Source organism: Marmota monax, unplaced genomic scaffold, assembly GCF_021218885.2.
Source record: "Marmota monax isolate L192 unplaced genomic scaffold, Marmota_monax_Labrador192_F-V1.1 WCK01_AAM20220418_F8-fsc00195, whole genome shotgun sequence".
Lineage (NCBI taxonomy): Eukaryota > Metazoa > Chordata > Mammalia > Rodentia > Sciuridae > Marmota > Marmota monax.
In genome coordinates this window covers 2,900,760-2,921,941 of record NW_026691979.1, presented here as the reverse complement: position 1 = coordinate 2,921,941, position 21,182 = coordinate 2,900,760, and the positions used below count along the sequence as shown (strand labels likewise).

General features: G+C 47.7%; 1 long non-coding RNA gene across 1 annotated transcript; it reads right to left on the bottom strand.

Annotated features, from left to right (window-relative positions):
• Positions 1 to 9,163: 9,163 nt before the first annotated feature.
• Positions 9,164 to 19,293, bottom strand: LOC124094044 (uncharacterized). Its single transcript, XR_006852109.2, has 4 exons — positions 18,979 to 19,293; positions 16,667 to 16,870; positions 13,405 to 13,597; positions 9,164 to 12,733 (listed from the first exon to the last, which is right to left on the bottom strand). It is a non-coding gene; the product is annotated as an uncharacterized LOC124094044 (long non-coding RNA).
• Positions 19,294 to 21,182: the final 1,889 nt, after the last annotated feature.

The following is a 21,182-nucleotide window of genomic DNA, read 5'->3' as shown; positions in this document are numbered from 1 at the left end:
CACAACACAATATGGCTGCAGGAAGCAAACGGAAAAGACAAAGGAGAAAAAACACAGTTCTATCTATTTTATACTCAGGTAACAGGAGGGCAGGTCACTAAATGAACACAAAACAGTGAAGCTTGATGGAAGAATTCTCTGTTTCTAGTGTCTATAGTTTTGGATCCCCCTCTCTGATGTCCAGGGCACACCTGCTTGTTTGGAGCCAGCGAGAGATGCCGTGGAAGGGAGAAGCATGTCACAGACTCCCCAAGGTCACCGTTCAGAAGTAGCAGATGCCTGGTTAGTGACACTATGCAAAGATCCACAATGCGGTTCCTGCAGATGGCACAGTTGTCAACCACAGTATCCCAGGCCCAGAGGCCTACTGCATGCCACTTTTTCACTTCAAAGTACTTCTTGCCCACACTACTCCAGGTATCTACATCCATTGCTGCAGCCTTTTTGAAAACATACCCCCTTGATTTCTTTCATCTCAGAAGTTTTCTTCTTATGAATGTCGTACATATTTTGCTAGATTTAAACTTAATAGTTCCAATTTGAAGTACTAATATAAGTAAATAGTTTTGTGTTTTTTGGTGCTGGGGATCGAATCCATGGCTTTGTGCATGCAAAGCAAGCACTCTACCAACTGAGCTACATCTCTAGCCCCTGGCTTTGTGTTTTTTAATTTCAAATTCCGCTGTCCGTTGCTGTCACATAGGAAAGCAGTTGATATGTGTGCATTTACTTTGCTCCTACAACTCTTCTATTTATCAGTTTCAGGAGTTTGGTAGGTTTTTTTGTTTGTTTGTTTGTTTGTTTTTGGTTTTTTTTGTACTGTGGATCAAACTCGGGGCACTTAACCACTGAGCCACATCCCCAGCCCTATCTTGTATTTTATTTAGAGACAGGAGTGCAGACTCCGGGACTCCCCTAACAGTACAGAGAGAACCCACTGAGGCCCAACTGCGGGGCCTGGCTGCTCTCAGGTGAGCAGAAGTGCTCATGCGTCACGCACCTTTACTTTTTCTTTTTTAGTGTCTCAATATCATATAATATATATATATATATATATATATATATATATATATTGATTAAACACAAACCGTTGTCTTAGGGAAGTAAGATCAGGGTTGGAGAAGCACTTCTCTGGCGCCATTTAGTTATGGTGATGCACCTGGGTGAAGAAGAAGACCCCCCTTGCAGGTCCCAGCAGGAGGTGGGGCCACTTCCCAGGCTGGGAAGCTCCTCCGTGGGTGTGGGGGAACCTCACCTGGTACCCCAGGACATGGCAGTGCCCTCCTTTGGGTGGGAGGTACTGGCATAGTGTCTCACTCCTGCAGTGGGCTGCCCCCTGAGCGTCCCCAGGGGCCTCCCCTGGCCGTTAGCAGCAGCTGGACTCTTTCAGAGCAGCTCTCTGGCCTCCTTTGCCTCTAAGTTGTCCTCCCACGGTCCCCTCCTGCCCTTCTTTTTGGGTAAGCCTGGGTTAGTTTCAGGGGCTGGTTTATTGAAACGGTGCCTGAAAGGCAAGTTCTTTTTAAAATCATAAAATATTAGGCTCGACTTGCCAAAGAAAAAAATGTTGGTGCAGACCTGAGGTGGAGGATGTCTGGTGGGTGTGGGTGAAGGTGACTCTCCTTCTCCTTCCCTTAAAGATGTGGCAGTTAGTGCCTTAGGTCAACCCTCAGGGGAGAGACCGACTGATCCCGGGGCTCCTGCTTTGGTTTGACGGGGCCCTAAGCTATCTGTGGCATTCCCTGACACCACGCCCACTGTCTGGCTTCTCAAGCCTTGCAGCTGAGTGCTGTCTGCTAGGTGGGACAACACTGTGTACCCCGGGCTGTGAGGACTGCTGCAGGCCACCTCCCCAGCCATGCTGCCTCTGCCTGTCCCACCTGGGCCTAGTGCGAGTCCCTGGGGCCACTCATGAGATGGTGGCTGGTGAGTGCCTGGTGTCCTGGGGGTGTAGGCGGACTCCTGCTAGAATTCATTTGTGCCTCTTCAGTTTAACTAATGATTTGTATCTAATTCAGTGCAGTCAATATTTAGTGCTGCATTTGTCTGAGGACAGTAAATGAGTAGGTCAGCCTTGTCCACAGAACAAAAGTTAGTCAATCCAAATTCCTGGGCAACTGTGTTCATGTAGAATGAGCACCTGTTTGACTAATGCTTTTAAAGTAATGCATAATATTTCTCCAAGATTACCCAGTTGCCAAAATACCATAACCTGTCTTTTCTCCCAGTAGAACAAATGCTAAGCATAGTTTTTGCTCCCCCAACTGAAACGTTCCACAATTAAGTAAATGTTCAACTCCCATAATTGGATTTTCATGTTGACAGCCCAGAATCAAATAGATTGGAGTAGACTGGCTGTTGCAAAGATCAATTCCTCTTATTTTAGCTTAGAGTGAACTTTCAAAGGAACTTAACATGCTAATTAACAATGAACAATAAGCATCACTGTATTCCAGAGTTTAGGCCCTGTTGTTACTTTTCTCACCTTTAGAGTACCTTACATTGGGAAGCCACTGGTATCATCTCCTCTGACTTGGAGATGCTTCTAAGTTTACTTTTTCATTTGTAAGAATTTGCAAATTGCCCACAAAAGTTCCAAAAGACATTTTGATTTGGTTCAGAAAGATTCAAGGAAAAAAAAATTAAAGGAAAAGTGAATAAATTGGACTTTATCAAAAAAACTTCTTATCTTTGAAAGCAAATAACAGAAAGGAAAAGCCACACACTAGAAAGTATTTTCAAAATAAGCAACTTGTATTCAGAATATACATAGGACTCTTACAACACAATAAAAAGAAAACACAAAAAAGCAAATCTTTAAAAGTGTCCAAAGATGTGGACACTTAATCAGAGAAAATGTACCACTGATAAATAAGGTGTAAAAGTTTGCAAAACATTGACAGGTGTTAAGTAAGCACAGTGAGATCACAGTGACTGTGCCGACAGGGATGGCTCCGCTGGGCTGTTCACATTCCAAAGGAAGGTCTTCAGGGTCGTCCCTTGGAACAGTTGGTCTGCTAACAGGGTCGTGTATGCCTGAAGCTTTGCACCCCACTGTTCAGGTTTGATAAGGTAAGTTTGTCCTAATAATGGGATCTATGATGAACGCCTGGTTTTGCTCAGGTGGTGTCCCGTCCGGCAGGACACATCAACGTGGGCAGCGAACCTAGATGGGGAGGAATGAAGGGACAAGAGACACGAAAGGTGACAGCAAGACAAAAATTCTGATCAAGCTGCCAACTTTTATTTTTCACACAGGGGTATTTATATGCTGGGGATGGGGAAGCTCTCTAATCAACAATTGCTGGATGTGGGTGGTAAAACTGCCAGGTGCAAGATGTCTGATGCTCCTGATAACCGCAGGATGTTCCAGGGAGATAGGTGGCTGCAGGGTGCCTCCCAGGCAGGATGTCTCCCAGGGGGCTGTCAGGCTAATCTTTGAAGGAGAATTTCCTTCTAGTCCCTGACAAGGTGGGTTTGGGGTGAGGTATGGAGACAGCATAGCTGTCAGTCATAAGCACTGTATGACTGCTTTCGCCGTCCCCCGTAAAACTCTGCGGGCCAGGGCTCAGGGAACTTCTGTGTGTAGACGCCGTCACACGTGTTGTCATACATCATTTCCTGGAAGAATGAGGCAATCCCTTGAGACTCCACCAGGAGAGAGCCGCTGGAAGCTTGTACCTAGTTTTTTCTGAACTTCACTTTGCTCCTTTTTCCTTTGCTGATTTCAGTCTGTTTTTTCTTTAATCTTTATTTTTAGTTACACGTGATGGTAGAGTGTATTTGGTAGAATACACATACACAGATTATAACTTAGTCTGTTTAGCTTCCCACCCTTGTGGTCGTACATGATGTGGAGTTACCTGGTCATGTATACAGATACAAGGGTAGGAAAGTTACGTCCAGTTAATTCTACTGTCCGTCTAATTCCCCCCTCGCTTCCCTTTGTTCCCCTTTGTCTAATCCAATAGACTTCTAATCTCCCCTCCCCACCCTCTCTTGTTGTGGGTTAGCATCATAAATCAGAGAGAACATTTGGCCTTTGGTTTTTTGGGATTGGCTTATTTCACTTAGCATGATATTCTCCAACTCCATCCATTTACCTGCAAATGTCATATTTTGTTCTCTTTTAATGCTGAGTAATATCCCACTGGTATGTTATCTTTATCCATTTATCCATTGAAGGACACCTAGTTGTTTCCACAGCTTGGATATTGTGAGTTGAGCAGCTATAAACATGTAAACATGGAGGTGGCTGTGTCCCCGTAGTGGGCTCTTTTTGAGTTCTTTGGGTATAGACTGAGGAGAGGGATAGCTGGGTCAAATGGTGGTTCCATTCCCAGTTTTCTAAGGAATCTCCATACTGCTTTCCATGGTGGTTGCACCAATCTGCAGTCCCACCAATAATGTATGAAAGTACCTTTCTCTCCACATCCTCGCCAACATCTGTTGTTACTTGTATTCTTTATAATTGCCATTCTGATTGCAGTGAGCTGGAATCTCAGTGTCGTTTTAATTTGCATTTTCTAATTGCTGGAGATGGGGAATATATATATATATATATCTCGCTACCAAACTATGGGCATCATAGTGTCATAGATGGCACATTATGCTTTGTATTTTGCTAGTGTGAATATATATATGTGTGTGTGTGTGTGTGTGTGTGTGTGTGTGTGTGTTGCTGGGGATTGAACAGAGGGCCTTATGTATTTGAGGCAAGCACTCTACCAACTGAGCTATATCCTCAGTCCTTCATGTATTTTTTGATCATTTGTGTTTTTCTTCTGTGAAGTGTTTGTTCAGTTCCTTTGCCCATTTATTGATTGAGTTATTTATTTTTCTGGTGTTAAGTTTTTTGAGTTCTTTGTATATCCTGGAAATTAATGCCTTACCTGAGATGAAGATTTTTTCCTAATCTGTAGGATCTCTGAACACATTCAGATTCAAGGAAATCAATCTTATGTGGGGATATAGACAGTATCACAAAGTGAATTTTGATAAAATAGACATGTAAGGAGTCACATTTACAGACTTAGATACATGTAGGAGACAATATTTCACTAGTTTATTTTCTGTGGGCCAAGAGAAAGAATGCTTCCACTGCTATTCATTTTATTTGAACTTCTTTTTGTGTAACTTGGCCTGAGAATGAGAATGACCATGTGGAGATGAGGTACCATGGCAGGAGTCACCCTGTGTCCTTCCTTCTAAAACGGAGCTTGCTACCAGAATCATGCTGCCAAAGGCAGGCACGACAAGTGTAAAAGGCCCAAATGTGACGTGCCCTGTCATCCCAGGGGCCCTATTTCTTCCACTCAACAGAGTCCCAAGTAAGAGTGTTGTGAATGCTGCACACCATTCCTTGATGACCCCACACCAATGTTCCAAGTCTGAGAGTGTGACCAAGGAGAGCCCCACCCAGCCCTCCTTTCCTCTGAGAATGTAACCTGGGAGAGCCCCTTCTAACCCCTTTTTTTCAATTAGGATTTCAGGCTGGATTATATGAGTAATAAGAAAAGGTAGTATCCAAATATCTGAAAAACACATAAATGCACTGCAAATGCACACAGACGTGTACTCATTAAACTCCTGCTGCAGAAAATCCTATGATGACATAACATGCTAGTGATGGGGTCACATTCATACTTAAGAAAAGACAGATGTGTCCCGCTCCCTGAGGAGTCTCTCTGCAGGGGCCCAGCCACCTTCACTTCCCCACTGCATAACCCAGGGTATCTGGAAGCCCTTCCCAGAGGCCTCTTAGATGGAATAAAGCTCTGTGCATCAGAGGGAGTCACGTAGCTGGGGTTGGGGGCAGAACTGAGGTGTCCAAGGCAGTCCAGTTCTGGAGAGGCAGCAGAGCCCTGAACTTCCTCTTCAGAAGGCAAAAGCAGCCCTGAGGTGTGGCTCTGAAGACCTTGCTAGAGTCTACCTTTAGCCCCTCAGTTCTGGACACTGCAGGGGCCCTGAAGCCATCCTGTTTGGTCCCACCAGTTTCAGCCTTGGTCCTTTGTAGCTATCACAGTACAGACTGGTTGGGAGCAGCCACTGCCAGCCTCCAGCTAAGAGGGGGAACTGTGGGTGGTGACTGATCTGATTTGGTTTCAGGCAGTGTGAACCCTGCTGGCGCTGAACACGAGGCACACAGAAGCAGAGAGGAAGCACAGGGTCAATGTGACTAGGCCCTGTGGGTGCCCTGTCTTCTGTGGACGAAGTGGCAGCCTCCTGAGTCTTTATGATGAGGAGGGACCAAGCTTGGTCAGCTGCTTCTACATGTGCCGGAGCATCAGAGGAAGGAGGCAGTGAGCTCAGCTTTGATCAGCTCTTGGCGGAGGCATCTATGGCCACCTTTAAAGAATGTCTTAGTTCTCATCTGAAATTAAGCACAGGTGCCAGCTTTCTTTTGAATGGCGTCAGCACGTTACACTTTCTGTGTTGTTTTACTTACATTTTATTCATTTATTTTTATTGTGGTGAGATATATGCCTTAGTCTATTTGGACTGTGATATCAAAACACTACAGACTGGGTGGCTTACAAACTACCAGCATGCGTTACCCATAGCTGTGTGTGTGTGTGTGTGTGTGTGTGTGGCTTGTGGGAGGGTGTCAGGTCCACTGATGGCGACTTCTCTCTCTGTGCTCACGTGGTCTGAGGGCGATGAAGCTGTCCTGGATTCCTCTTATAAAGGCAGAAATCCCGTTATGAGGCTCCATTCTCAAGGCCTCACCTCCTCCCAAAGCCCTCACCTCCTGAGACCCTCACGATGAGAGTTGGGGTTCAACATGCAAATATTGGGAGGACACTTCACTAGCAAAATGGAAAAACATAATGTGCCATTTATGACACTGTGCTGCACGTAGTTTGGTAGCTCCTCAGCCCTTGTTTGCTAAATAACTGTGACAATGAGCATATCTTTTGTTAAAGTATTTGATTTTTTGGTCTTGTTTCCCGGAGCAGCTTAAGAACAGCTTCAAAATCATACAGATGAAAGGCAATCTGTTAAAATGATGTGATACTGTTATAACGTCGAGAGTGTTAGGACTAGAAGCAGCCTCAGAAAACAAAGTGTCCCTGATTGCGGCTCTTACCTTCCCTCTTACCTGTGGCTCCCTCTCTCTAAGACAGGAAGGCCATAGAAACCAGACTCTCTCATCACATTTTTGTAAAGAAAAAAAACACAGAACTCCAAGAAATGCCGATATTTGTAGGGATGTTCACAGCAAGACACGTTGGCAAAGGAGTCAGAAGAAAAGGCTCAAGGGCTTCAGAGAAGCCAGGTCTTGTGAAGCCACAGTCCAGTGCACACTGCCACATAAGGTGCCCAGGAGCCCAGTGTGTCCAAGAGATGGAGTCATTCAAGACCTTTCATGAGGCAGAATGTTGGGGAGGATAAGGCTGGTGATGTGCTGAATGCGGCTTGGTGTGCAGCTGACATCCACTTTGAGGCACAAAAGGTAGAAAGTGTTTACAGTGCAGAGTGGTGTAGGTGAGGACTGAGGTGTCCTCAGTCACCGAGCGGATATCTGGGAGGGACTTGTCAGCACTGCCCTCCCCAGTAAGCAAGGTACAGTAACTTACACAGTCTGTTTGCAAACGTCACTTTTACAAGTGCCTCCAAATGCACCAGGACAGATGTGGCTCGTAAAATCACAGCCCTTCAGGTATCAGGAACCTGACAAGGGCTCAGCCGAGGAGTAGGGACATGAAGGATGACAGGAAGTCTGCAGTGATAAGGTCTCCCCTCGGCCACTCCCTGGGATTTAACGTCAGTCTATCACTCCATTCTGGGTAGGGGAGCTACCGAGTGCTTGCTGTGACTAAATCAGGACACATTTGTCCTTTGGTGCATAACAGAAAAGCTAGCAGGGAAGGGCCAGGGTGTGGGACCTCCAAGGTTCCAAGGACCGCCCTGTGTCAGAGGTGAAGATGACAAAAGAGAAGGGAGAAGAAAGGAGACAACAGAAGTACCCAGCCTTAGATTGTGAGGCTGGTTCACTGTGCACACGGCCCTGGCTGGTCCGCCCTGCTCCTCCCTGATCTCTCCCCCTCCCTAATCTCAGGGGAAACGGGATCACCTTTCTCCCCATCCTAGGCAGAGTTACCTGTCCTGGGCACACACCCACCACAGAAGCCACGTAATCAGACTTTGGGGATGGCACCAGAAGACCTCAGAAACGACCATCTCCCAAGTAAACAGTGGATCACAACTCAATGGAGCCCACGTGGAATGTAGGCTTTGAGTCACCTCTTGAAAGACCCCTGTTCCTGCTGATGGCAGAATCACAGCCTCTGGGCCTGGAGTCCCCTGTGTTTCTCGTTTGCTAGTGAAGCCATAAACCTTCTTTTTATTTTTTTTTCCTCAAAACTGTGACCTCATTATTGGATTGGCATCGGGGACAAGGACAGAGCTTTCCGTAATAAAATCTTACAGAAGCACTTGTCCCATGCCAGTGACTTATTCTGGCCACACGGGGGCCTTTGTCAAGGTGTAAGCACGCAGGCTGAGCAAAGTGTACCAGTGCACCAGGACTGGTGGGTTGGGGCTTTGCTCCAGATGCTGCTCCCCAGCTTCACATCAGCAGCAGCGACTGAGGCTTGACCCCAGACAACCGCCACTTTTCCTGTGATACTGGTTCCTCCTCCTGCAATCCTGGCTGTGTCCAGGAGCCCAGCAGGCAGGTGGTGCAGCTGCAGACCCCATTGTCATTGCAGCTGCCCAGCGGCTTCACACACACCTCATCTGTCCTGATGTGGTTCCTGCAGGGATAGTTGGACATGGCTCTGGGTGCTTAATAAGCCAGGGTCCCTGCCAGTCCTGGCCACCACACCCCCTTACAGTAAGTGTCCAGCTTCTCCAGGTCACTACTTGGAGGGTCGGCAATCACACAAGATATGCAGATGCACAGGTACATGTATGCTGCACTCGATAGTAGGTGCTGGCACCTACCCCACATGTGTCCCCAGCTGGAACTGGGAAGAATGACCTGAGGCCAGGGAGAAGCCATGAGCTAGCCTTGCCGTCGGGTTCACTTGATGCTTCGACTGTACCCCTCTTGGCTTTTTCCCAAACTTCTTCTCCCTGACCTTCCCCCTCCCCCGCATCTTCTTCTCCCTGACCTTCCCCCTCCCCCGCATCTTCCTCACCCTGAACTTCCCTTCCTGATCTCTCCTCACTGATGTCTTCTTCTGTGAATCACCTCTATAAAAGCTCCTGTTCCTGTGAAGGGGCAGAATCATGACCTTTGGGACGGAGTCCCCTGTTTCTTCTTTGCTAGCAAAGCTACAAACTTTTTCTCCTGTTCTTCAAAACTGTGTCCTCGTATTGGATCAGCATCAAGGACAGAGGTTTTGGCAAAGGCCTCCTGCCGATCGGAGGCCATGGTACAGACTGAAGACCCAGGGGTCTCCCAGGACAGGACAGAGGCACACTGATGCCAGCCAGGGTAGAACCTGGGAATGAATGGCAGTCTCCACCCACCCTCATCTCCCCGCATGCAGGAAAAACAGCAAACAAACCCTTCACCTTATGGTCAGCCACCTTCCAGAATCTGCGCAGGACTCGGGATGGCTTTTAAGAACGACTTGCCAGATTAAGAAAGCTCATTAGCAGACTTTCTTTGTCCCTGAGTTTAGTGCACAAAAAAGGGAGATTCACCTATCCAATCCTGACTTGAAGAGTTAGAAAACACAGGATATTATAATTGTAAAGCCTCTTGAAATAAGTATCACAGGACAGATCCAAAACTGAACGTGGCTGAATTTTGAAAACCCAGTAGGTACAAACTCATTGCCCTACTCACATCAATGAGAAGCACATGCAATTTCTAGAAGGACAATCTTCAAACTAACAAAGAATGTGCCCAAATAAATGTGATGTTTCTACGAGAATAATTTCTGAAATATTAGCTATGTTACTTTAGCCTTGAAACATTGGCTCTTGGCCCAGGCTTAGCACTCTCCTCAGACGAAACTCTTGAGAGACTGCCAGTATTTTCAAGGTCAGAATAATACATCATGGTCTCTTAGATGCTACGGCTGGAGGAAAACTAGAGACACCACTGAACAGACACCTTCAGTTCACCTGAAGGCAACACTCTTCCCCCAGGCCATCATCCAGGGGTCATGGTTCTGACTCAGCTGCTCTGAGCTTCCACCTCGGCATCGTGGCTCCTGAGTTCTGAGACTAAAAGGAGGGGATGCAGGCCCTGCCTGCGAGGGATGTTGAGCAACCTGTGAAAGGAGAAGTGCCCCAGGGCGTGAGCCAGCACCCGACAGCCCTGTGCTCTGCCTCTTCATCCAGTCCCCAGCCCCAGGCTCAAACGTCTTTTCTTACTCCTAGGTGTTGAACTGTGTTCCACCCTCAAGAGACTCGTTACAGTGCTGACCCAGGACTCCAGGGTGTAGCCTTAGGTGGAGATGGGGTCTGTAGAGAGGTCATCAAGGTAAAGCAAGGCCACAGGGTGACATCTGATCCAACAAGACCAGTGTCCTTCCAAGCAGATGAAGAGACATCAGGAAAAGGCCATGTGGGGACACAGGGAGAAGATGGCATCCACAAGCCGAGGAGGGCAACCTCAGAGAGACCATCCCCACCGTCACCGCTGTCTGCACCTTTCAGCTTCCAGACCTGTGAGGAACAGATTCCTGTCTGCCATAGTTTGTGACTGGCCTGTGTGGGGGCTGCCCTGATAAAGTGACACACGTACTGAACACAGGGCGTGCCAAGCTCTCCTGAGCACCGAGGAGTGGTGTCAGTAGCCACCGCGCACACGCTGGGCCTCCTTTCCAGCACTTCAGCTGCTCGACCTCTTACCACACAGGGGCTCCTCTTACGCTACTCCCAGTTCTCCGCTGCAGCTTTCTCTGGTGACAGTCTGAGGTCGGCACTCTGGTCAGAGCACCCCCTCACCCTCCCTCAAGTGCAGGCACCACCTGCATCCCACATGGAAAGCCAGAGCCTGCAGGAGCACTGAGGGGCGTCTACAGCAGTCTCTACGCACAAGGCACCACCCAGGTGAACACAGGCAGACCTGCACTCCAGCCTCCACAGATCCCCCGCCACGGCCCCAGGTCTGCCTGTGGCCTCCTCGAGGACCCGGGTCACGTGACTATTAGGGTTACAAAGGAGGTTGGAGAACAGAGTTCATCTGGGTGTCACAGGAAGCTGGGAACCCTGATGTGGGGAACAGTGAGCACTCTCCTGGTCACTGAATACCTCATCTATGTTTCTCCATAGAAGAAACCAAAAAAGCCCTCTCCAAGGAAGAGACTGAAGTTCCTTCATGTTACTGCATTCAGTTCACAATTCAGGACATGGGCATGATATTTTCTGGGCCGTGCCAAGCCGAGAGATGTTTTTTTCTTGGACTAAGACCCATGACTAAACAAATGCTGATTACATTCCCTCAGCGCCCATCCCACCAAAGGTAAATCATGGGGCAGCAACAGGATTTTCCCAGTCCAAATAGAGGGGCACAACCTGAAGTGGCAACACAGTCTCCTGACAGTAACAGGAAGCACTGGGTCATTCCCGAGTACTGCAGGTCTGTCCCAAAGGGGACGTGTCCAGCACCTCCCTGACGTCTGGACTGAGCACCAGGAAACACCCCCCTCGGGGTCTGTAGCCATCACAGCCCACTTTCTAGTTAGGGTCTAATTCAGACTCCAAAAGCATCCTGGGCTTTGGAGATCCCTTCCAGTGGGCTGCTGCTGCCGGAGACCACACCAGAGTCCCTTTTCCTGCCTTTGTGGATCGCTTCCATCTCTGCTCTCTGTTATCCTTCCTGACCTCCTTCTGTCAGATGAAGACCTGGACTTGGGTGAAACACTAGGCTTGATGGGAAGGCCACATCCTTAACCTGATCTTCACCCCGGAGCACGAATCCCTTGCGCTCTGACAGGTCTCAAAGCCGGTGTCAGTCAAATCTTTCAGTCTTTTTATTTATTTGTTTGTTTATTTATTTTTAGTTGTAGCTGGACACAACACCTTTATTTCACTTGTTTATTTTTGTATGTGGTGCTGAGGACCGAACCCAGGGTCTCACGTGTGTGTGGCGAGCGCTCTACCGCAGGGCCACGTCCCCAGCCCAAATCTCTCAGTCTTAATCCTACTACAAAAGTGGCTGGCTTCTCCGACCCTGCAGAGCTCCTCTGCTGAAGAGCAGCCAATCCTTGCTGAGCTCCCCACTTTATGGAGTAACTTGGAAAGCACTGACAGCAACAGCCTCCATCACTCGGCCTTTCCCTGATTCTTCTGTGGAGCCACAGATTGGGGGTCTCACCTGCCTTCTAAGTGACAAGAGGAGACAGCTTTATCAAATGTCCTGTGCCTCCTGAACTAGGGGATCTTCCCAGCTGGCCACCCCTCCCTGCTCACATTGTGTGATGCTGCCAACAGGTGTTTCAAGTTGTGTTGAAGCAGCTCACCACTTCTTTGTACAGACTTCCTGGGTCCTCAGCTCCACCAAGCATTTTAATAAGCAGGTCACAATGTGACATTATTATCTGAAGAAATAATGAGAATGATTTCTCCCTCATAGCAGCTGAAGGAAGGTGTTCTGCTCTGCTGCCACTGGCAGGGAGTGAGCCGACATGGGGATTCAGGGGTCCAGCTCTTTCTCTATGGATCTGCTCTCTACCATCGCAGACAGCTGCATCCAAGGCAGTGTGCAGAGAAGCTGTGAGTGGGTCCTGTCTCATTGGTCAGGACAGCCCGGGGGGCTGGGAGCACCTTGCTGTGTGGGGAGGAAGAGTGAGGTTTGGTGAGTAGCCAGCAGTTATCCATGGAAACCTGCTGGAGGTCACTCAGCAGTGGAGGAGTGCAGTTTGAACCCCGTCCCCAGGCATGAGGTCGTATGGAAGGCTGGGCATGTGGGCAGCGTCTTCAATATGCAGACTCGGCTGCCTGGTGTCATGTGCCTGCAAGGCACATCTTACGGCTGAAGCGGTGATTCAGCAGGTGTGTGGGGACCTACATTTTTAAAAAGCCCCAACATTCTAGTAACAGGGTTCTGGAATAGTAGGATTTGGTGAGGGAGCTGGCACATCAAAGAAAGATCACAGATCAACCCAGAGCCTTTTTTGGGAAGCCTTGAAGTGGGCTGTTCTGTGACTGTGACAGTGGTCAGGCTGGGGAACATCACTCAGGAGGCAGTGGGCACAGGTAGTCCCCAGCCCTGGGTGTAGACAGTCCTTTCTTTGTACTTCTGGTGCTTAGCTTGTATCATCATTTCAGAACTAAGGATCCTAAAACCTTGTTTAAACACAATGAAACTGTCTAGGACGGAAGTTTCCAAGGACACCTTTTTGCAGACAGTTAATAACACTGACCACACATAACTGGATTCTTGTCAAATCTGCCTTCTGTCAATCGCAGCTTCCTTAGGGAGCATGTCAGCCTGCTTACCTAACCTGGCCACGCCCGCAGCAACCTCGTCCTTCTTGATGTGCCAGCCACCAACCGGAGAAGCCCTGCTCCTCTGTGAGCTTGTTCCTCCACAGAAGCCACCAGAGCAGTCAAGTCTGCTTCCTCTGCTCCTCTCACCGTCAGGTCGACACCTCTCGGAAGTCAGCTGTCCTCACTGACCTGCAGCCTGCTCCTGGAAGGGCAGTTTTAACCAGCGGTGTCCTATTTTCCTATCTGCATTTCAGTAATCGCCATCATTCCAGGCTCTATTTGTACCCCCTGCCAGATTCAGAGATGGCGGTGCCTCAGCCATTCTAACTGAAGAACACACACCCATCTGCCCTCCGAGACTGTGGACATGCTCCAACATGAGCCACCTCCTGGTACTGGGTTTGTCCGTCTGAGACCAGGATGTAGAGAATGTCTCCAAAGTCCTGGCTCCGGGTCTTTTTGCTTGTTCTACCCAGGCAACGGAGAGTGCAGCTGCACCAGGCTGGAAACCTTGGTCACCCTGGTTACAGGAGCACTCCCACACAGCCCAAAGCTGGGCCTGCCCTGCTCACTCCCATGATGTGGTGCCCCTGTGACCCTGAATAGGGTGATCACTCCTTTCAGCCTGCAAAATTCCATCTGTAAGAGAGAAAATATGTTCCTCGACAGACTGATAGAGAAACAAATGAGTGATAACTTGAAAAGCATTTTGCTCTGAGAACTTGGTTCAGAGCCTCTGGCTGCACCACAAGTTACCAAATGGCCAGTCTGTCATTAGGAATGGCACCACAGACCAGTTAGATGTCCAGCAATGGTGATCAAGAGCACTGAGGCTAGAAATAACCCCACCTTTGCATCCCACTCTGCTGGTTTCCAGCTGTCTGACCCTAGTTGAATTCCTGAATCATTGAGCTGATGTTTCTCATTAGGGCTCTCATGGATTATAGAAAAAGCACCACTGAGGTTGGCCAAGCACCAGTCCTACGCTGATGAGAGGCATCATCCTATGAGACACAGCTCTGTCACTTCCATCCCACAGAGGAAGTAGCTGAGAGATATCAAATAACCTGCCTGAGACATACACAGTACATGGCAGAACTGTGGGCTAAACACGACAATCTTGGGCAGTGCACTGCTTCAAGAACCAAAGATATGATTGTCTACATTTTGTCTGAGACTTTCTCTTCCTGACTCCTCTGGAGCCAGTGACAGGCAAGCTCCAGGGGGCCAGCTGCAGACTCCTCAGCCCAGGTGAACAGCCATTAACTTCCCCACAGTCTGCTTTCATAAAAGCACCCAGGAAAGCATAAAAGGCTGGGGCGCCAGATGCCTTTCCCCTCCCTCCAGTCTACCTCCTGCAGAGTGACACACAAAGATGTCCTAGATGTCCTAGTGGTGTCTCTTTCTATTCATATTTTCTAGCTTGCCGTCTGGAAAAACTACCAAAGCCAAGGAAAATGCTTTAATGAGATTTTGCTTTAAAGGGGCATTTATCCTCATTTCATATGTGTAAGGCAATACAACCATTCTCAGCTGCACTGAGCTGCTGATTTCCAGTCTTCACTCGGTGCCGGGACATATTATTCGCACCCACTTGCATCTTGTTATAGTGAAGGTGCAGCATGATGAAGGCTACGCTGAACGCAGGGGCTGGCTCCACCAGTAGTGAGGTGATAAGCAACTCAGTGAGACCCTGCCTCTAATAAAACACAAAATAGGACTGGGGATGTGATTCAGAGGTCAAGTGCCCCTGAGTTCAATCCCCGGTACCCTCCTCCCAATAAATAAATAAATAAATAATAAAAGCAATGGACTTTTTGATTTGGCAGAAGAAGTGTATAGACAGCATGGCATTCAGGTGGTGGCACGGATATTGCTGTCCAGGTCCTGGGCATGTGTGCGAGAAGCCTCTGGCCAGTGCTGCTGACCGAGCTCACCGACAGATGGCGCTCTCCAGCACCACCTCACATTGGTTGCTTTTCCCCACTTTTGGTGCAGTGGGATTGAAACTGTTCCAATCTAATTTTGACAGATGCCAATAAAAGCTTGAAACCGTCCATATTTTAAAATACCAGAAATTGTTATTTTTCTTTAAAAAAATTACAGTTTTGTTTCTACCGAGACTTCAAAACAAGTGCTTCCAGGGTCAATGAGTTCGAAAGGAGATGAAGAATGTGACAAATCACTCCAGAACAGCTCAGTTGACTTTTTCAGCTCGCAGGGTTTTGCCTGGGTTCTGCCTTGAAGAGAACGAACCCAGATCATCATTTCCAGTACTCTGAGACCTATTTCTGAATATGCCAGCACATCCTCTCATTTCCTGACAAGTTAGAGCAGAAGACTGAGCATTTACTATTCTCCATGATTCCACATTCAGGCAGACACATTGCTGGAAAACGGGGGGTGATTTCTTGGAACCTGACCATAGGTTCCTTTTTGACATTTCCTTTAATTAATTCTTGTGAAGGAAAAATCTTCAGCTTGGCATGGACCTGCCTCTAATTACTGCTCTGAGGAACAGTGTTCCTACCCTAAAATAAAGTCAGCTGTCTGGGATGCCCCTGAGTGGCTAACTATAAACAACACTGGCAGAGCATCTTTATCAAAATTAAAAATGGAAATGAAGAAATCTGACAGTCCCTGAAGGAGCCATCTTGAGAAAACTGATGTGAAGAAGTTACATTGCACACAATTACAACTCTGATGGCTTTTGTTAGCTTGGTGAAGGTCAATAGCTTGTACCCTGAAGTTTTTCTTTAAAGTTCCCTCTTGCTCCACATCTACAAGACCTTTTTCCAAAGATTAGTCAACTGGTGCTCAATGATGTTAAATTAGTTCTACAAGAAGGAAGGTGTCACCTCTGACTTGTTTCAGTCCTGTCCAGGGAGCCGTGGCTTCGGTCCTCTTTGCTTTGGTCTGAATGCCCTGCTCTTGCAGATTTCCTGCCTCCCATTACACTACCTTTGACACTGCTCTGTTTTCCCAGGCTCATCCCAGACACCTCCACCTTGCTGTGGCCTTCTCAAGTCCCATCAGAGTGAGCGCCTCTTTGCTCTGTGCCCCTAGTCTCATGTGTTGCCTCCTTACCCCAGAGGCTGGGAACTCTCACTCCTCCATTCTCCACTGGTCTAGCTCAGGAGCTAGACACATCCACATGCTACCCAGAGCAAGAGGAAAGCAATACGTGAAAGTGGCCTGCCGGGCACTGAGTTTGTCCTTGCCGACTCCTAAGTGAAGGAGGACTGAGAAAAACCCACAGAGATGGCCTTACCTTTGGTGAGTGTGTATAAGGTTGGACGTCTGTGTGGGCTTTAAAACACGGGCTCTTGGAGATGTGTGACATCAAATGCTCTCATGCTGCTGGTCCCCGTCGCAAGAGGTCATGGAGTACAGGTCCCTAGCGCGGGCACATGATGCTTCATGATCCAGTCCATCCATTAGTTTGTTCTAACTAGTCTCAGTGGATGAGAACTTCCTAAAAAGGACATCATGGTCTAGAATTGAGTCTCCTCAGTTACAGATACAAAGCCACTGAGATTATATCATAGTAATCATACATTTGCTCTGCTGTGATGAGGTCCTGCTCTGGCTTTCTCACAAAAGTATTCTACATTGATCTTTAAGAAGCACCAGCGCCTGCCATTCGAGTGCTAACCTTCTCAGAGGGTCTATTCTCTGACATCTCTTGCACACCTAGAATGTGTCCAGGATCCAGGTGTCTAAAGGATGGGTTAGGCTCCAGGCAGCTCAGCGTGATGGAAGACATTGGTACACACGCCGCTTCCAGACACAGGTGTGTTTGCTGGGTAATGGCTTCAAGTGAACGATGCAATCTTGCTGAGCCATACCTGCTGTTAGTGGGCAAAGTCCTTTAGGATGCTTAAATAATCACTAACCCAAGATCCCAGGAACCCTAGACCCTTAAAGACCTGGAGAGAAGGGCCCCTGCCGCCCAGTTGGGAAGCCAGTGTTGGTTTGCCTGCTCGGCTTCACCCTGTCACTGGGCACTCTGGATATCATTCCCGCGCATGATCCTGTGTGAAGAACAATGGGTGCTATGACAGGAAGCTCCCCCACAGGTAGGAAGTTGGCAGATTGGCACAGGGTGTCCTCACTGGCTATGACTAGTGATGAGCCAGGGGGTGGGATGTTACCAGATGTGGGAAATCTGGACATTGGGGTGTAGTCCTTCATGGTGATTGGCAGTGATAGGTGCAGTAAGGTAACCCTGGTCACAGCCTCTGTCATCCCCTTGCCCTGTGGTCCCAGGCCTAGGAATTCCATCCCCTACCCCGATCTTTGAAAGCAGTGTTCCCATTACCCTCCACAACCTGTCTAATCTCACAAATCAGGATCGACTGGTAGAATGTCGTCGGAACTTTAACAAGAGTGTTGGTCATTTCAGAAAATCCTGAGCCGTTCCCCCTTGGGCTGCTGCTACTGTGGTCAGTCAGGTGCGGATGGGTGCCTATCGGTGCATCCTCTCTCATGACGGTGACTCAGATGTGCACAGGAAAGATGTGCCATCCACACACGTACCTCCCTCTATTCTTCATATGTATTTATTTTGCAGTATCAGAGATCGAACCTGCCTTCCATGCCTCCCCTTCTGGTACCATCTGAGAGTGGGCACAATATGGTCATGTTTGGGAAGGGATTTCTAGAAGGAATGTCAAAGAACTGCATCTATCGGGTAATTGGACTAGACATGGCTGCTGGTCACGAACATTGGTGCTCTCTGAATGTCCCCAGGGTGTGGACATATCTTGTGGGTCTGGGCTTCCATTCTTCTGGGCTCCTGGGAGCTCAGCTTGGGGGGCAAGGTGGGAGAGGGGAAGCCCATCTGTGCGGACACAGTGTGAGCACCGTCTCCATGAGAGACTGCTCTCCAGCACCCGATTCCCACATCTGAGCAAGGGCAGCACCTGGCTGGCTTTCCCTGAGGCAGGACTGAAGCAGTTGCTGGAACCTGGACTTAGTCTTTTGCTGGCCAGTCTCCCCCTCAGTCTCTCCTCTGTGATCTGAGAAACACGTCTTTGCCAAAGGCCTCAGTGTCACGAGCAGCTTCTCAGCCTTGTCTGGTTACCAGGAGTTCCCTTCCGGATATCTGCACTGGACCCCGGACCGCGACGTACGCGAACACCAAGCACGAACTCGATTGCCTTTTGAAATGCTGGTTTATTCGCACACCACACAAAGCAATACACGAGGTGGCTGGCTCACACTGCACGATCTTACTCTCAGGCGATGAGAGTTGATTGTGAGCAAATACATGGAGTTTCCCTCGCGCTTATATACTCTATATGTTTACAACAAACTTGTTTATGTCTAACTTATCTAACATAAGCACACTACCTAGTTACATCATCAACTTATCTAACATGGGCATACTATCTAGTCATCCTATAGCCAAAACATGTTTACAACTAAAAAGTCACTTAGTTACTGCAAAGTCCAAAACAAGTCCAAAACAAGTCCTTTTGCTGATTCATGTTGTTTATTCATCTTTGATGTTTACTCCTGTCACTCAGTCAGCAGCAAGTGCCGTACCCACCAAAGCAGAAGAGCCCAAGTTTCACTCACCATCACCCTCAGAGGACAGAGGCAGGCCTGGCTCTCAGGCAGGAAGTCTATCCGGTGCTGGGACAAGAACAGGGTGGCACCCTGGTCTCAGGACACCCCCACACAAGAGCTCCAATTCCCGTCTGGTTTCTGCTAGAACTTGAGACCTGTGTCTTCCTGTGGGTGTCACAGAAGGCTTCCCACAACCCTCAGGGCACATTTTTCTCTGACCCTTTGTCTTCAGGTCCCGATTCTATGGACTGCCCTGGGGCAGGGAAGCCATGGAACAAGGCAGAGCCTGAGAGTTGGTGGATCTAAATATTTAGAATGGTCAGATCACAGTGGTTTTATTATAATTACGGCACTATTTATATCAAGCTTGGCTTGCACTGTTTTTTTTCCTGTGAAATGTAACTTTGTGCTTATTTGAATCACCACATGCCCTAGTTGGCTCCCACTCCTACAAGGTGAGTTCACGTGGGTGAGATACATGGACCCAAACTTCTTGGCACCAGGCCACCCCCACTTTACATTTCCCCACTGTCCAGCACAAAGTCACTCCAGTATGGAGTTTAATGGGAAAATGTCTATAGTTTAATTAAACCAGAAACTATTAGAATTATTCCTCCAAGTGTTTGGCAATTAGCTGTTCCAAAATGTTAGCCATTGTAAAAAAATATCATGATTCATTTACTTTTTAGTAGATGCTTAACTAAGACTTTCATTAACTATTATGAAACTTAACCAGGAGATGTCTGTGTTCACAGGAGTGTTTTACCATATTACAAGCTAGAATGACTTTGAACAAAATTGATATAACATTTAGATGTTTTAATAAAAGGAGAAAAAATTAGAATATTTTCCCCTAATGCAGCAACCTTATGTATTCAGGGCAATTCTCCAACGATTAAAGAAAACTTCTTACTAAGAATAAAAAGAAAGGCCTTGAAAAAATCTTCATGTCTCACAAAGATTAAAATTGAGAAATTCGCCTAAATTGATGTTTAATGAAATACAGAAGAGAAATTGGTTGTGGATAGTGCTTTTCATTCCAAGGTATGAAAAATGGCATGGGAAGAGTCTGATGTACATTCCTAGACAGACACACCTTTTAGAGGTACAACCTGTTCAGCTGTCCTGTGCTCGGCCAGCTCTGAGGCTGGGTCTGATGCAGATCCAGAGGTTCAGGCCACAGCAGGCAGGTTGCAATTCCAATCTTCACCAAGGACTAACTCTGCCAAGAACAATCAGGGTCCCTAAGCTTTTCCATTTCATCTGTGCCTGTTTATAAAGGAAACAGTGAGAAGGGAAGGTATGTGGTGCCTGCGGTTAGCAGTAAGTAACGTAGGTGATGCATCACTTCCTTAGCATATCACTTCCTTAGTCCTTGCTGTCAGCATCAATTGCCCGGGTCCTTTAGAGGTCATAGAAAGCAGTCACCAAGTTCTAGACACTCTGCCTTGCTGGGAAAACCGGGCATCGCTATGTCAAAGTTCCTCTCAGACTCACTTCATCTAACATGAGCCTCAGAAGTTCATGCAAGGTCCTCATGGAGTCCTCAGCAGAGTCCTGTCAGGGCTGGGACTAGCCCATTTTCAGGATGGCACTGAGGCTCACCATGCTCTCGCAGCCTGTCTCTGCATGCCCGTCCGGCTGTGTGTCTGGGCAGTGGTTACATGTGCTGCTCCCACAGAGTGTGGGATTAGTACAGCCATCTCTGAGTCTCACATTTCCCATGTTGGCAAGTGGATAGTTTAGGGACATTATCATGTTGGACCTGCAACTATCTCACAGACACTAGCCATGTCCATGGCACTGAAAACAAAGACACATGATTACAAGCGATGCTGAATTTTTTGTTCTTACTTAATTTCACAAGAAGGCATAAAGAAGACAGTCTACTCAGAAGTTCCAGCCATCTTGACCCTGAACTCCCTTTAGCTGGACACCTGTGTACCGGATACTTAAAAAAGGACTCCACATGTCTTTCAAACCAGTGTTGCTGGAAGACCAAGTGGAAACGTGTTCCTATGGACACATAAACTGCTATTGTCTCAGAATGCACTATTTTTTCCAGTCAGCAGAAAACACCATGATTGCTATCACCAGGTTGGAATTTTCTCAGAAACAACTTTTCCCATTGTTGAAAAATTTTTTTAATCCAACGTTCTGCCTGGAATAACATAACACAAGCAGGAATTATGCCAATAATATTATACGCCTTA